The sequence below is a fragment of the Dicentrarchus labrax genome, unplaced genomic scaffold (assembly GCF_905237075.1).
Source record: "Dicentrarchus labrax unplaced genomic scaffold, dlabrax2021, whole genome shotgun sequence".
Lineage (NCBI taxonomy): Eukaryota > Metazoa > Chordata > Actinopteri > Moronidae > Dicentrarchus > Dicentrarchus labrax.
The window spans coordinates 20293231-20308373 of record NW_026136719.1 but is presented as its reverse complement, the minus strand read 5'-3'; positions in this window follow the sequence as shown (position 1 = coordinate 20308373).

The following is a 15143-nucleotide window of genomic DNA, read 5'->3' as shown; positions in this document are numbered from 1 at the left end:
ATATTCAGTACGCAGGGCCCCCAAAGGAATAACAAATAACCTTTTCTCATTACACACAAGAACTCCATGTCATGTTAGCAGTTGCGGAAGAATTCACTTTATTGTATTTTTCTTTCTGTCCATCATAATGTGGCAGCAAGTGCTTGTCAAAGCCACTAGATGGCAACCAATCATAGTCTATGCTCTCACTCGCTCTCTTTCCAGTTTCTCACCAGAAGTTGTCCTTTTAGTGCCATAATCCCTAAAAAAAAAAGAAGAAAAGAACGCTTTAATTTATATCAACCACCAGGCTCACACTCTGTTCCATAAAAGCTTTTAGCAGGCGCTGAGCTGATGTGTCAGGTGGGTGTGGCAGGCTCATCAGCCCTGACATTTAAGTGCAGTAGTGCTCAGAGCAAAAGGGATTGGAGGATATGAGTAGATACAGATGACAAGCCCCCCTGCGAAGATGATTGCAGTGGAGTGACAAGAGGAGACCAAACAACAGATAGAGGAAGGGGAAGGTGTCGGGAGGTGAGAGATGAAAGGCAAAAGAAAGGAAAAGAGCTTTGAGAAACAATAACTCAACCCAACAATTACAGCTTTGTCAGAATTTATATTGTCTTTCATAAAGTAATAGTAAAGCAATCAAATAGTTCAGGTTTTAGTCTTTAGTGTTCCTTAAAAGTGAGCACATACAAGACAAAGTAGGAAACCTGGTTTGAGTCTGGCCATCCTTTAACCAGAGAGCCAACGTTCAGGTCCTTGCTATACCATAGTGTCCTTGAGAAAGTTACAGAATAATTACCCACTCTGGAAGTGCTGTTTTGTAGCAGGACTTGACCTGAAACATTCCTGCAAAGGGGAGAAAGTGAAAAGACATTCAGAGCATAGGTGCTCCTCCCCAGACAAAATTAAATGTAGAATATTGTAGACAATTAAGGGCTAAGTGTTAAGTGCTAATTACTGCATCCAACATACAGGATAAAGGGGTACTATTTATCACAGTATAAACTGTTTTTGTTATAAGATAGCAAGCATCACATTATATTTGCAGGATTGATTAAAGACTAAACAGATAAAGGTTATTTTGAGATCAACAGGGTACTACAAAACTCTTGTACAAGATTGGCACATCATGATAAATGAAAATAATCCCTTGACGACTACTGAAAACAATATTAATGGACTATTATCAGTACTTAAGTTACAAATTACAGTCATTTTTGATTTCAAATAACCTTTTTTGTTAACACATGAGAAATGATTTTCAATGTTTCTTGTTAATCTATGAGCAAAATGATTAAACATCATACCTCTATGCAGAAAACAGAGCCATCTAGTGGAAGACCACTTCCAATTTAACATTTTCAGTCACGGCAATAAAACCTAAATACTTCACAGTTTGTCATGGATGACACATCACATGATATATCTCGAGAAATATTTGCCACAAAATAAGAAAGATGATGATGAATGCAAATAAACCCTGAAGTGCAGGTGATTCTGAATTGGCTTTTAAATATAAAATGCAAACTCTCCCTTGTGTATCTGTTCCTCTTTTGCTCAAAATTCTTCTTCTGCCACAAAACAGAGTTCTGAAGACAAGCGGCATACACACACTGACAGGGACAGAGATCCCACCACCTATGGCACTGAGTGTGTGCACACACACACACGCACACACACACACACACACACACACACACACACACACACACACACACACACACACACACACACACACAGACCCACGGACACCCTGTGGCACTACAGCTAGACCTGCCACTCGGACGTTCACCGAATCAGACGGACAAATCTCTAACAGACGGCTCCTGACAAAGAGATTATCACCGTGACAAGAGAAGTGTGTGCAGCTGTGGGTGGTGGAGTTTACAGCGGAGAGATGGGGGTGGGGAGGGAACTCTTTGTACATTCACACATTTGGCTCTTTTCTCTCACCATACCAGTGTTGGGAGTCAAAGTCAAACTTACTTCAGTTTCTACAAGATACGACTGTATGATGAGGATGACTGGTCAACACATAAAAAAACGAACATATCTGTGAGGTGATGTAGTTTAAAAGAAGATGGCAGGTGGAAAACTTGAGCAACATATGTGTAACTAAAGGATTTTGTGGGATCAGACATTTAAGATATTTTGGGAGAGGTCAGTCTATCATACATACAGACAAATGCAGACAGACCAAAATAAGCATTTTCGACTGAACTTTTAATGGATAGATTCTACATACCAGAGTCGGTTAAGTTCAAGACTATATTTATAGTCTCACTGTCTGAGACAACAGCCATTAGTCTTGTTCTACAAAACAGTTCATCACAGCTTGCTTCACCGACAGGCAGTGAGGAACATTTCATCCATTTACATAAAACATGCACAGCTCCTTGTCTTATCCTCTACTGTCCTATATTGTGCAAAGAGATCTTCCCTTAATGGTTCAATCCCTATTCATTAAGCAAAGTTTAGAATCATTATCTAATTCTTGACACTCATTTCTACACCTACACCTTCGTTTCTACACCATTTCTATGTTGTAGATAATATTATGGGGCTACTTTGCAACATATACAGAAACATATAGGCTTTAAGTCAACAGTATGTTCCTGACAATACTCTTTTCCCAGTACTTGTTTTGACCATGTAAAAATACAAATGTACCCTGTAGTTGTTTAGGAGCTATGTAGTTTTCCTAAGTAAGTAAGATTTAAATCAAAGTAAAACTATACAAGCCAGGAGTTTGGGGGAAGGTTAATAAAGTTCCCACATTGTTACCCTCTTATTCCGTAACTTCACATCTTCCCTTGTACCTATGTATGTACCAGTGCATACTGTACAAAAAATTGTACTGTAAATGGCAGAATATGTAGTACAATGTGGGGCATACTCTAAAGAGTTACCATGACTGTTAATAGTCAAAAGCAAATGAAGAATCATCCACACACTTTTAACACAAATTTTTAGCAAAATTAAAAATGTGCAAGTCAACTATAACACAATGGAAGCTTCTGGAGGACACTAAGGATGAACTAATAATTAGTAAAATACTGTCACTAGGAGCATGGGTGCTATCTCTAGTAGTATCAGACTCATGCCATCACAATGTTGAAACTAAGATAGACATTGTTAGCTCAGCTAACAAGCCCCAGTCCTTCAGCTATACAGAGCGTGTCGGATCATTTTCTCATAGTATTCCATATGAGAAGAAGAGGCTCGAGTGATACATTACAGATGTGGTGGTGCCATCAATACGGTGTCTTTTATAGATTGTTTTTAAGAAATAAATTGATTAAATAATTAAAAAAAGTAAATCAGATGTGGTGTGAAAAAAACAGAGATTTTATTTTTAGGCTATTACCTAGCCCTGCGTACAGTATGTGTTGTCAAATTGGTGCTGCAAGTCTTAATTAATGTGCGTTTAATTTAGTTTCCCCTGCTTTTTCTTAGGTTGCAGTGCATTAAGCTCTCTCTGTCACCATATAAAGGACATACCTGCACACCCTACCCACAATTGTGGTGCCGGCTTTATGTCTGTTCCTCAGAATTATATGTTTTAAATTAGATGCAGGCAAAATCAAATCAAGAGATAAAAACAACAACAAAAAAAAGATAAATGAGTAATAAAGTTACTCTTTATTACATTAATTATTTGTAATCACAAAATATTTTACCAACAATGCCACCAAAATTTGCTTTAATTGCATAAAGGTACAAAGCAGCCACTGTGGATGAAATGGTTGAAGGGACACAGTTTGATATTATCTGACACAGTTTTGAACAAACCACAAATTGCCGCAATAATGGTGATATAATCATGTAATCCAAACACAAATACACTCACAAGTCAAAGGTGCCAGCAGAGGATAAGTGAATCTCTGCAGAAAGTCAATTAATCTTTTCAGTGGTCCCCCTTCCCTCCACCCTGCTTAAAAGCTTCATTTACCTCCTATGGAGAAGAGATAGAAACACCATTAGTGAGATGATGGCAAGACTGGAAAGGGGAAAGGAGAATCTCACAGTTGGATGAGCTGAAACAGTATAGGCCCCCATCCACTCAAAAAGTGTGTGTGCGCCAAAAGGCGAGAGCATCTTCTGCATGGGTGAGCTCAATTAGTTTCTATCTTGATTATCAAAAGGTAGCGGTGTACAACTTTTAAGGCGGAAGTGTGCCACAAATGCTGGGGGTGTCAAAGGGTGGGCTGACCTGCAGAGTCAAAGAAGAGTTGGAGTGACAACAGGGGAAATATGGCTGAGGGGTTTTCTGCTGCACAGAGGTGCTATACAAGGCGTACATTAGAGGATAAGACCATTATTTCCATATCCAAGCTGATGTCTGTGTGCATCTGTGTGTTTGTGTTTGTGTGTGTGTGTGTGTGTGTGTGTGTGTGTGTGTGTGTGTGTGTGTGTGTGTGTGTGTGTGTGTGTGTGTGTCGCATGGGACCCCAGCTGGATAAATGATATTCATGTGTGTTTACATGCACGCGTTTGGGTGTGTGAAATGCCAGTGAGCATATAGGCTCTGCTTCACTGAGCTCGGCTGGCTACTGGAGCACAATTGGGGGTCTCTCTGTGTGAAAGAGGTCAGAACACACACACACACACACACACACACACACACACACACACACATGCAGAGGCACAAACACAAATAAGGAAGTTTGGCTGAATACTCAAGACCCCGATAATCGAACCGTATGCAAATCAGCCAGTTCCTTTTTCTTTCCCATATGAATGTCTGAGTTAGAATAAGTCACACTATGGATGCTACTGAAATTCATGTCACGTATGTATCACAGTATTGTTACATTATTCTGTATATTTCTTGACATTTCAGTTCAAGCCACCTGAGTTCACCAGTTCTAAAATTATGTCAGTCAAGGTGCAACATGCTCTCTCCTCTCCCTGCTGATCTTAATTACTGTAGGTCTGATCTCAGGGCAGTAGGGTTTTACTTGGGTTAATAAAGTTGCTGCTAAAGGAAGGTCAAGTTGAATCGGTAGGCAGAGAACAGACAGAAATACCCAGGGCTGAAGACATAAAGGCGTAACTACAGGCAGGAGGCCCAGTCTCCATCTTCTTAATTACAAGGAGCTTCAAGTGTCGACCCTGAGGACAAATACAAGCCAATAGACATGCGTGCTGTTCAGTATGGGCTCTATTACATGCTTCATGCAGCTCAGACTCCTTCGGGGGACAACAGGCCCCAGGCTGGCATCAGGACTGTCAAACTAATCACTTAGGAGTCTGCAAATGGCACCAAAGAATAGCTATGCTTCTCTTTATGTGAATATGGCACTTTCCATCGCCTGCCATGTGAATGTGTGTGTGACTCAATGTGTGCCTGTTTGCACTAGTCCAGTGTGTAAACAAATGTTTTGTCCCAGTTAACTAGGTCCCAGTCGGACCAAACCTATTTGGCATTGGTCCGTTGATGCTGGTGTGCATGCGTTTGGGTTGCTGTGATATATATATGTGGGCATATGTGTGTGTTGTGAATGTAGCAGCCGGGGGGATAGCATGCTGCTGCTGCTGCTGCTGACACTGGGCCTGTCTGCCTGGTGTGCCCCTTTCTGCACCAGTAGAGCTGGCACTGCCTCCTGCCTCTGCCCGGCCGACTCGCAGTGCGCCAGCTGGGCGCTACCAGGAGAGGCCCTGCAGAGAGAGGACACAGGTCAGCCGTGACAGAGGGATACAGAAAGAGAGAGAGAGAGAGAGAGAGAGAGAGAGAGAGAGAGAGAGAGAGAGAGAGAGAGAGGTGTGAAGTAAAGTGGCAAGGTTTAGATACAGAACAGGGATATCCAAAAACATACTGGGAGAGGAAAGTTATGAAGGGATTGAATGCAAAGTATGAGGAGAGATGGTGTGAAAGTGGGAAAAAAAAGAAATCTCTCAGAAATGGAGATCTGCAGTTGCTAGACAACATTGTCAAGGAAGTCCTTATACTTAGTTAATTTTTCTTTTGCATGTAATTTTTTTACATTGCACCTCTACTTTGGTCGGCAACCCCTCTTTTTACAACCTAAGCAGGAGATTTACTGTAAATATACTGAACTGCACTGCACATGTGATAAGGAAAATGAATGACAGAGAAAAATTACAAATGTAACAATCCCGGCAGATTCAAAACATTAATGGTATTACTTGTTCATTGTAAAGTGCTCTATTTACTCTGTATCTGTTATAGTTTAAACTGCAGAAAATCTAAGTTTAGAAAAACCCTGCTTTACGTCTATGAGAAAGTTAATTATGGAATCACCTTTGCTGATAATTTGAATGAGCAAAAATCTGGATTTGGTTGTTTATTCTCTAATAATAAAGGCAAAACATTTCTATCAATTAGTTTTCATAACTTAGAAAATCCTAACCTATATAAAATAACGCAATAGACAAATCGCTGTAGTGAGTTCAGTGAATTTTACATTCTGTCATATATGACTACTGTGCATACAGGCATTATAGACCGCACACACACGATGAGTAGTTTTGCCACTGCAGCTTCAAATACCCAGCGTGACACAAACATGAATATTAAATCACAGTGAGAGAGAATTATTTTGTTTTATTGTTCACATCATATTTGTTTCTTTAAACGGAATCAAACTTGTTATCAAAACCTGTAACGGATACACCTACTTGACCGATCCTGCTGTACATGGATTGGCAAGTTAATAGTTAGACTGTCAGGCTGGGTAAATGAGAGCGGAGCTGAATTTCGCCCCTGATAAAGATCTCTTGTATTGTGGGGAAATGATTTGCTCCCTTTAACAGGTTTATTCTGGTTCTATTATTCAATTAGGCCAATTTCACGTCACCTCTACTGTTTGCATATTTGTTGCCTTCTTGCAGCCTGCAGCAACGTTGGCCAAACGAGGAGTCATCTTTGTTATACCTGATGTAAAATACTTTCTTGTACAGGATTTAAAGGGGTTGCCAAAGATACCAAGATTCACATTTTTCAAATTGTAGCTATAAAAGAATTATGCATCAAACTGCTCCATTCTGGCATTTTCAAATGTTAGAAAAAAAGAAGTAAAGTAAGACACATGAGCTCATTTGGTGCTAGGGAACACCTCAAGAGGAGTCAGGCTCTGTGTTTCTTAGTTTGCTCATCCATGTGTAAAGAACACTTTTTGCAATGTACAGTGATTAGGGGAATTAGAGACCTGCTTAAGGAAGTAACAGTGTGTGCCCTTCCACCAGGATGTAGGGTTGTTGCAATGTACAATGTTAGACATTGACCCAGGCTGTGTTTCTTTTTCACATAATAAGAGACAGACACTGCTCCTCTAAGGCATTTAAAATTTAAAAATTTATTCAAACTAACTTTTTATTATTTTTGTTATACACTTATCGTATCATTGAGTTATTTATATATATGTATAATTTCTCCAAAAGAAGAACAAGATAGTTTCACATCATAAATTAGAAAAGCCTAAGGTCATGTCTTAAAACTGCCAGGTTACTTTTAATTACATCTTGCATGCACTTTTGTAACAGAAAGCAAGTGAAGCTCTATCTGTCTTTTTAATTAAAAAAAATATATTCTTCTTCTTGATAACCCAGCCATTGCAATACATAAATATTTCATTCACTGGTCTTTTTATCAGCATGTCTCTTAAAGTCAGTGTAGTCGATCTGACTCCAAACATGTGTGGTGCCCCATAGCCAATGCTTGTGATGATATTCAATACAGCCACACACAATTTTGTGAAATGAGAAAATTACTTGGATATTATACTCCTTATCACAAGACAATAGTTCACACTGATTAAATCATTTTCACATTTATTACATTTAGAACTTTGGTTAAGGTTGGGGTAATGTTTATTTGACTCAGGTTAAGAAAAGTTGGCCTGAGGTTATAGGAAATGTATCTTCATTGTCATGTCATTTGTCGTCTACAGAATACTTTTAGAGTTGCACATACACATTATTTGCATTTTATGATGTAAAACTAATTTCCTGTGCCCCTTGTCTTATTGGAAAAAACTTTACTTAAAGCTAAAAAAAAGTCTTGAACTTGGTTTAAACCTAAGGAGGAATTGACATTCCACCTTTTAAATTACACTACTTGGATATTTTACTTTTCAGAAGTTCTACAGTTTCATCAATACCTAGACTTCAACCCACGTCCAAAAGGGATGGGATCAAGAAGAAGAAGAAGAAGAAGAAGAAGAAGAAGAAGAAGAAGAAGAAGAAGAGATGGTTAAGTTTATAATAACTAACTATCAAAGGAGGAAGGAAAAAAAGAAAGATTAATGATCCTGATCTGGATTTAGACTCTACCACTCTTGTCTCTCTGGACACTAATGAGTTTAGCAAGGTGACAAACAACAGCAGCGGCATGAGGGTCTGTGAACCGTCACTAGAGCCTTAATCATCGAGATTTCCAGAGGACTAAATAAAATTAAATCATGTTAAGGTTCACCATAACCCAACATTAAAATAAAGAGTGTACAATAAAGTGACAGAGCAAATACTTTGATGTATTCTGGTGCCATATGCCTTCTATGCAGACCTGAGGAAGGTCAATTAAACTAAGTCTCACCCATGCAAAAAAATGCTTCTAACATAGAAGGGAAACTTCCAACAAGCAAAAGACAAGTCAGAAAGTTATTTTTGGCACAACATATACATGCCAAATAAAGTACATGTATGTAACCCTGCTAGCTTAAAGGATAACAGCTGGTCGCTTACACCTCTACCGTCACATCCCTATGTCATCCTGTAGCTCAAAGCCCAACTGTGCTGGCTTTGACATTGTGGAGCCGCAGGGACGTCCCTTAAGCACCAGAATCAATGAAGAAGTCATTACACCAGTAAGTGCAAAGGCCCCGAACATCCTCACCTCTTTTCTCCTTCTACTCCGACCCTCCTGCCCCACCATAGACACTCTCTGAACACCCCACCCAAGACTGCGCCTTCTCCAAAGCGGCCTCTCTCCCACCCCCTTCTCCGTGGGCCCTGGGTCCCTGGCTGGGGCAGGCTGGCACAGCTGTGCCGGGAGCCGTGCTGTCACAAGCGGTTAGGGTGACAGCCACTCACACTTCATAATGTCCCTCTCACAGGTCACCGAGCGACAAGCTGGGTCACCTCGCTCCAGCAGGCAGCCCCAGGGGAAGCAGAGTGCCCCCCCACCACCACCTCTCCATCAAACTGCCGCCCCCACCACAACCCTCCTATTGCCCAGGAAAATAGAGAGACAGGAGGGGGCAGGTGGAGAGAAGAGGTGCTCCATTGTGCTGGGCTGGGCTACAAGAAGCTCGCCACACCGGAGACAACGCCAGGGTCACGATTAGGGTGGGCACGCCACTGCTAGTTCCTCTGATACAGATGATGCTGGCAGTTTGGGTTAGGGTCAATGTGAGCTGCTTAGATGGTAATTGTAGACCTCAGAGGAATACTATGATGTACTGCCACTCTTGATGCTGTAGGTAGTTCAGGTAATGGTGTGGAACGCAATGAAAACAGTTGTCATACAGTCATGTCATATAATACATTAAAGCTAAATGAGATCAAATGTTATAAGAAAGCTTTATTATTTGTACATCATTATAGGAGGAGAACCTTAAAATGTATTTGATTCTCTTCTTCCTTATGGGTAAAAGGGATGGTATGAACTTGGTAATGGCCATAGAAAAGCCCCATATGCTCCTGATGTCTGTCATCCAACTGTCATTAATGTGCATTACCTCTGCTCTCAGCCACATTGTGAAGTCTAATCTGATAGCAATACAAGACTGAACAGACAACATTAAGATTCACATTAATGGGCTCACAGTGACAGTCTCTCTAATTGGTTTGCCATTTTCACCTAATGCATAGCTTTCAGGTCATCATTATTAAAACTGTCTATCTGAGTGTGTCACTTGAATTAAGTGGCTGGCCCTTGATGATTCTCAAAATATCTGTAATGTTAAAATACCTTCAAATGAAATCATTTCTTGACTTGAAAGATGTAAAAATAGTATTGTATATATGAGCATACTGTACAGAAAACCAGAGAACAACAACTATAGGCCACAATGTGTTGTTCACGTGTTTTCCTTCTGTATGCACTAAACAACGGCAAGTTAAGCATGCAAATTTGGGGCCAGATAAGCTAATTGGATGCAATGCCTGCAGTTGGCTTCAGCTGTGAGTGAGAGGCCTCATACCTAATTCCCGTTATTCAAACAGTCACACCCTGAGAGCGGTTAATTCACTGAAGGTGCGTACACACCCACTGAACAATGTGTAGCAATTAATTTCGCTCTCCCTCCCACATCTGGCGCTTCTGTGTGACCCTGCCTCTGCTGTGCTGTGTCGCTCAGGCTAGGCAAGCCTTTGCAATTTCACACGTAAAGGACTCCAATGAAACGTGAAAAGAATATGTGGCACTGTTAAATTGCATTAAAGAGTTTAAAACAGTAGAGCTGTGTCCCCCCCCCGCGCGCTCTCCTCCCCGCTCCCAAGAAAACAAAGCGGTAAATGTGCTCAAATGCTCATTGACGAGACGTGCAATACGCACCGAGGATGCATTTTCACAAAGAGGAAAATTTCATCATGAGGCCCCATCCACTCGTGATAAACACCTCAGGAGAGAAAGATGAACTTGATGCCACAACAAGAGTCACGCCAAAGGGACTGTCAGGCCTCTCTGGGTCATGCATCAATGTGTCCCAATTTATTTTGAACTTACTGTATTAATATTATCCTCAGAGTGAAGAGCAGGGTGAATTTGAGATCACTGAAAGTTCAACATAAGCCAGAAATGCAATTAGTCAATTAATTGATTTATTGAGCAGTTGGAAACAACATTCTTTTCAAATCAATTAGCCACTTAAGCCATTCAGTGAGCAAAACTTCTCAGACGTAAGGATTTGCTGTGTAACGGTGTTACTGTACATAAATAAATGAAAAAATCTTCAGGTTTTGGACTGGTGTGACGAAACAAGGAATGTACACTTAAAAGGTACTCTGTGGAATTTCTGCTCACTTATTAAAACATCAGTTCCTTGAACAGTCACTTGAGGCTGACTACAGAAGTGAGTCAACCTCCATGAGGCCCCATAGGTCCCAAACATGTTTACAGCCTCGTACAATAAACAGATTTGGTCTCTATAGCTAAACTGTGCAGGGGGTAAGTTTTTTTTAAACCACCCATTTAAATCATATTAAGGCTTAAAGTTATACATAATTAAGGGCATGGCCGTTTTGAGTGACAGGTGGGCGCCATCATGGTGATGCCTGTTGCCATGGTCCTGCTTGACCAACACTGCTAATATTACTATATTATTATTAGTAGTAGTAGTATTATTATTCATCATCCCCCATCGTTGGATCTGTTATCATTGTCATCATCATCATCTTCATGAATCCTCATTATCATCATCACAATCATCATCATCATCATCATCAGTCATTTCTACTAGTATAGTTGTTGCTACTGTTGTTGCTGTGCTCTGTCTCTGTCCTTCTCTCTTTACCACCCATGCATTTTTAATTCTACAGCCTATGGGAGCATTTGCATAAGCATGAGTTTAACACGTTTATTTTAAGGATATACTCCTGTGTATGTGTTTTGGTGAGAAACAATAAATATAAACATAACTTATGTTTGTTTACGAGAAAACTCGACAATGCACCTTTAACTTCAGTTGTGGAAATGGATTGTGAGGACATTTTTTACTGTTTTCTGACTTTTTACAAACGATAAAATTGTTATTATTCGATAATAATAATAATAATAATAATAATAATAATAATAATGCTAATAAGTTGAATCCCTAAATCTAGACAGCACGGGCACTTTGAGTATTCTGCAGGTAACAGAGAACTCATCTGTTGATTCTGAAGTCTGCATTTGCTTTTCATATTTACTTCTCCTCCTTTACCCTGTGCTGCACCATCTCCTCCTCTGCACCACCTCTCTCTCTCTCTCTCTCTCTCTCTCTCTCTCTCTCTCTCTCTCTCTCTCTCTGTGCCACTGTGCCAGTCACCCTGCTCTAGGGCTCTGGAGATATTTCAAACATATCTGGGAAATCAATCTTACAGCAAACTGAAGGAAAACATCGAATGTCATTGAGCAATAAGTATGAAGCCTGTCAGAGGTAGAGCTGAGAGCTGGGCCTGCGGCGAGTTAGGCCTGCCAGTGTCTCAGTGAGAGGCCTCGTCAGCTGGGCCCCCTGCTTCTTCACAAACACACACACACACACACACACTTCTGACAGAAAAAAATTAGAACACAGTTTATGCTGTCATGGCATTTTCAGTTCACACCACTTCTACCACTTTTCACTCTCTTTGCGATATATATATCTCTAAAATCAAATTTATTCTTATAATCAGACTGACTTCTATAAAATAAACTTATTGGGCATCAAACAAAGGCATAAAGAGTATTTAAATGTTGAATGTGTAAAGAGATGGAGGATGAATGGCAGGACAATTCAGTTCATTCTGCAATTAACAGTTATTTTCTTAATTGAGTCATTGTTTTGTCACAATCCAACAATTTCCTAGTCAAGTCAAGTATAAGGTGACGTCTTGACGAAGTCAAAATTGCTTGTTTTGTCTGACAGTCCCAAACCCAACTGATATTCAATTTACTGATGATTAATTTTCTGCTGATTGAGTAACTGATTAATCCATTAACTGTTCCAGCTTTGAATAAAATATTATGGAACTACTTTGTGATGATAGGATCATATATCATCATTATACAAAACTCTGTTGTAAGTAATGATTCCAGACAAGTTTTCATTCTAATGTGTGAAGAGTTTTGGGACATCGATTTTAAGAATCTGAAAGTCCTCTCACTCATGGTTCTGGATTATCCTTTACATGTAGCAGGGGCACACCGGCAGTTACAGAGAAATAGAAAACATGAGAGAGGAAGATGAATTTCAGCGGGGGGGGGCAAGAGAAAGAGAGAGAACAGGCCCAGACAGACAAGTGAAGGGAAGCAGAAGTTGATGAAACAAGATGTCACCATTGATGGGTCATTACACCCAAGTAAGCATGGGACACTAGCTGGGCCTGTACTGACCTCCCCCCCTCCCTTTTTTGGTCTCCCTCTCTGAGAAGGAACTACAATACATATTGTCTCAGTTTCTCACTATTACTTCGTAGGCTCTGTGGCAATTATCCTTACGGTACAGCAAATCACTGCAGTTCAGTTTCGCAGCACTCCTAATTGGCCCTCTTATATCCAAATACACATGTGTTTACATCTCCAGGTCAATTGAATTAGGTCTTATAATGAGCCTGGGTGCTGAATAGCTAACACTGCTCAGCACATTGAGGCATAAACCGGCACAAATCAGGTGAATCCAGTTAAGAGTGTTTACACTTTACAACACATGCACCCAGTATTTGTCACACAGTCCCCTTGCTGCACCCATCCTGTTTCTCATTATCAGGACTCCAAGCTGGCATAAAGATCAGGGCAGAGGCGTCTATGATGCCACATCAACGGGTCGAGGATATGAGACCAAAAAGCGACACTAATCTACAAATCCGTAGTGTGAGAGTTTAATAGCAAAGCTCAACCATTATTTGTTTTAAAGCTCACTCATTATTTGGAGACTTTGCACACAATGCCCGTATCACACAGCCACTGACCACGTCCCAGAGATGAGCCAATTATGACTTTAGGATACAGAAAGTGAGATGTTAATGTATGGAAGAACTTTAGGTGCTATTATTCAAGGAAGTCGCTGGATTAGAGTGTGTGAGGGATGAATTAGTGATCTGCCAGCGATTTAGAGCAATAATGAAATGTTTGTTTCTGCAGACAGGAGGACCTGAATAAGTCCTGTGATGTGAATATGACAGAGTGGGATAAGGATTTGATGGTCCTTAGGCTGTTCAGTGGCAGGGAATAGAGAGGTCATCGTTTAAGTAACAGTACTGGAACAGATAGAGCCACTGGACTGTGAAATCTAAGGTTTTATGAGTGTTCACTGTCTTGCATCAGCTACTCATGCATTATTCTTATTGCACTGTATAATGAATAGATGAATCGAATATTAACACAGTTTACTAAATAAAATCTCATTGACAAGCTTTGTAAAATGACTTTTTTTAAAGCAATTAGTTGATTCGTTCTTATATTAAAAAAGTGAATTGTGTTGAGTGTGTTTTGATTCACAAGATAAAACCATGAGTGCATGCAAACAATCAAACCCAAAAATGTCTCACCCAGGCCATCTCTATCAATCAAATGCAAAAAAATACAGAACTAATGTAGTCTGAGTCGGATAAGAGTGTCAGGTTTTCACACAAGAGGGGAGCGGCCCAGAGGGACCTCACATCAGCCTTCATGTGTGCATTTAGACTAGTGAGTGGAACTAAAACCTGGCCTGCGAAACCAATGCGCCTTGCTCCATTGGGACACACATAAGCGACAATAACAACCAAATTAACCATACACATGCAGGCGTCAGTCTGTCGAGCTGATATTGGTGGGCTCAGTCAGTGGCCCTGGGTCCACTCTGGTCCACTGATTCGAGGGACTACAACGAGCCATCATGCAGTCAGGATTCTGTACTGTGAAATTAGTCTGGGGTGTGAAAGTGGAAAAACCAAGTAAGCATGAGGTTGAAACACGGTATCACGCTCTCTCGCCTGTCTCATTCCCGCGCCTCAACACTGTCAAACTCGATAAAGAAGAAAATTGTCCACGATCAGATGTATCTTGGTTTCTCTGTTGTGACTAATGTGCCATCTTTGCCTCGAGCTTGTTGAAAATACTGTCTTCTTTTTCTTTAACCTGAATTATTAAGTCATGCACAGCTCTCCAAGCCATTATATACTCAAAAGAGAATAATGAAGTAGTTTGAAAACCAGAGTGAAACTTATTTTCCTGCCTTTCTGTTTTACTTTAAGGCAACAAAGGTCAAGAGACTGCAACTTTATGCAGCGGCACTGCGGGAGGTAGTTTTCAACTTCCTCATAGGTGTATTGATTTATATTACTTACTGTGTAATTTTTACATTTCTTCAACAAATCACAAATGAGGATCCCTTGGCTATATTCTCTCAGATTTTATTTTCTGTCCATCTGATATCCTCCTATGACCCTTGACATGCTACTGCTATCATGCTGGCAATTATAATAGCATCCCATCCACAGAGACCACTGCTTGAGCCATAAAAATACGT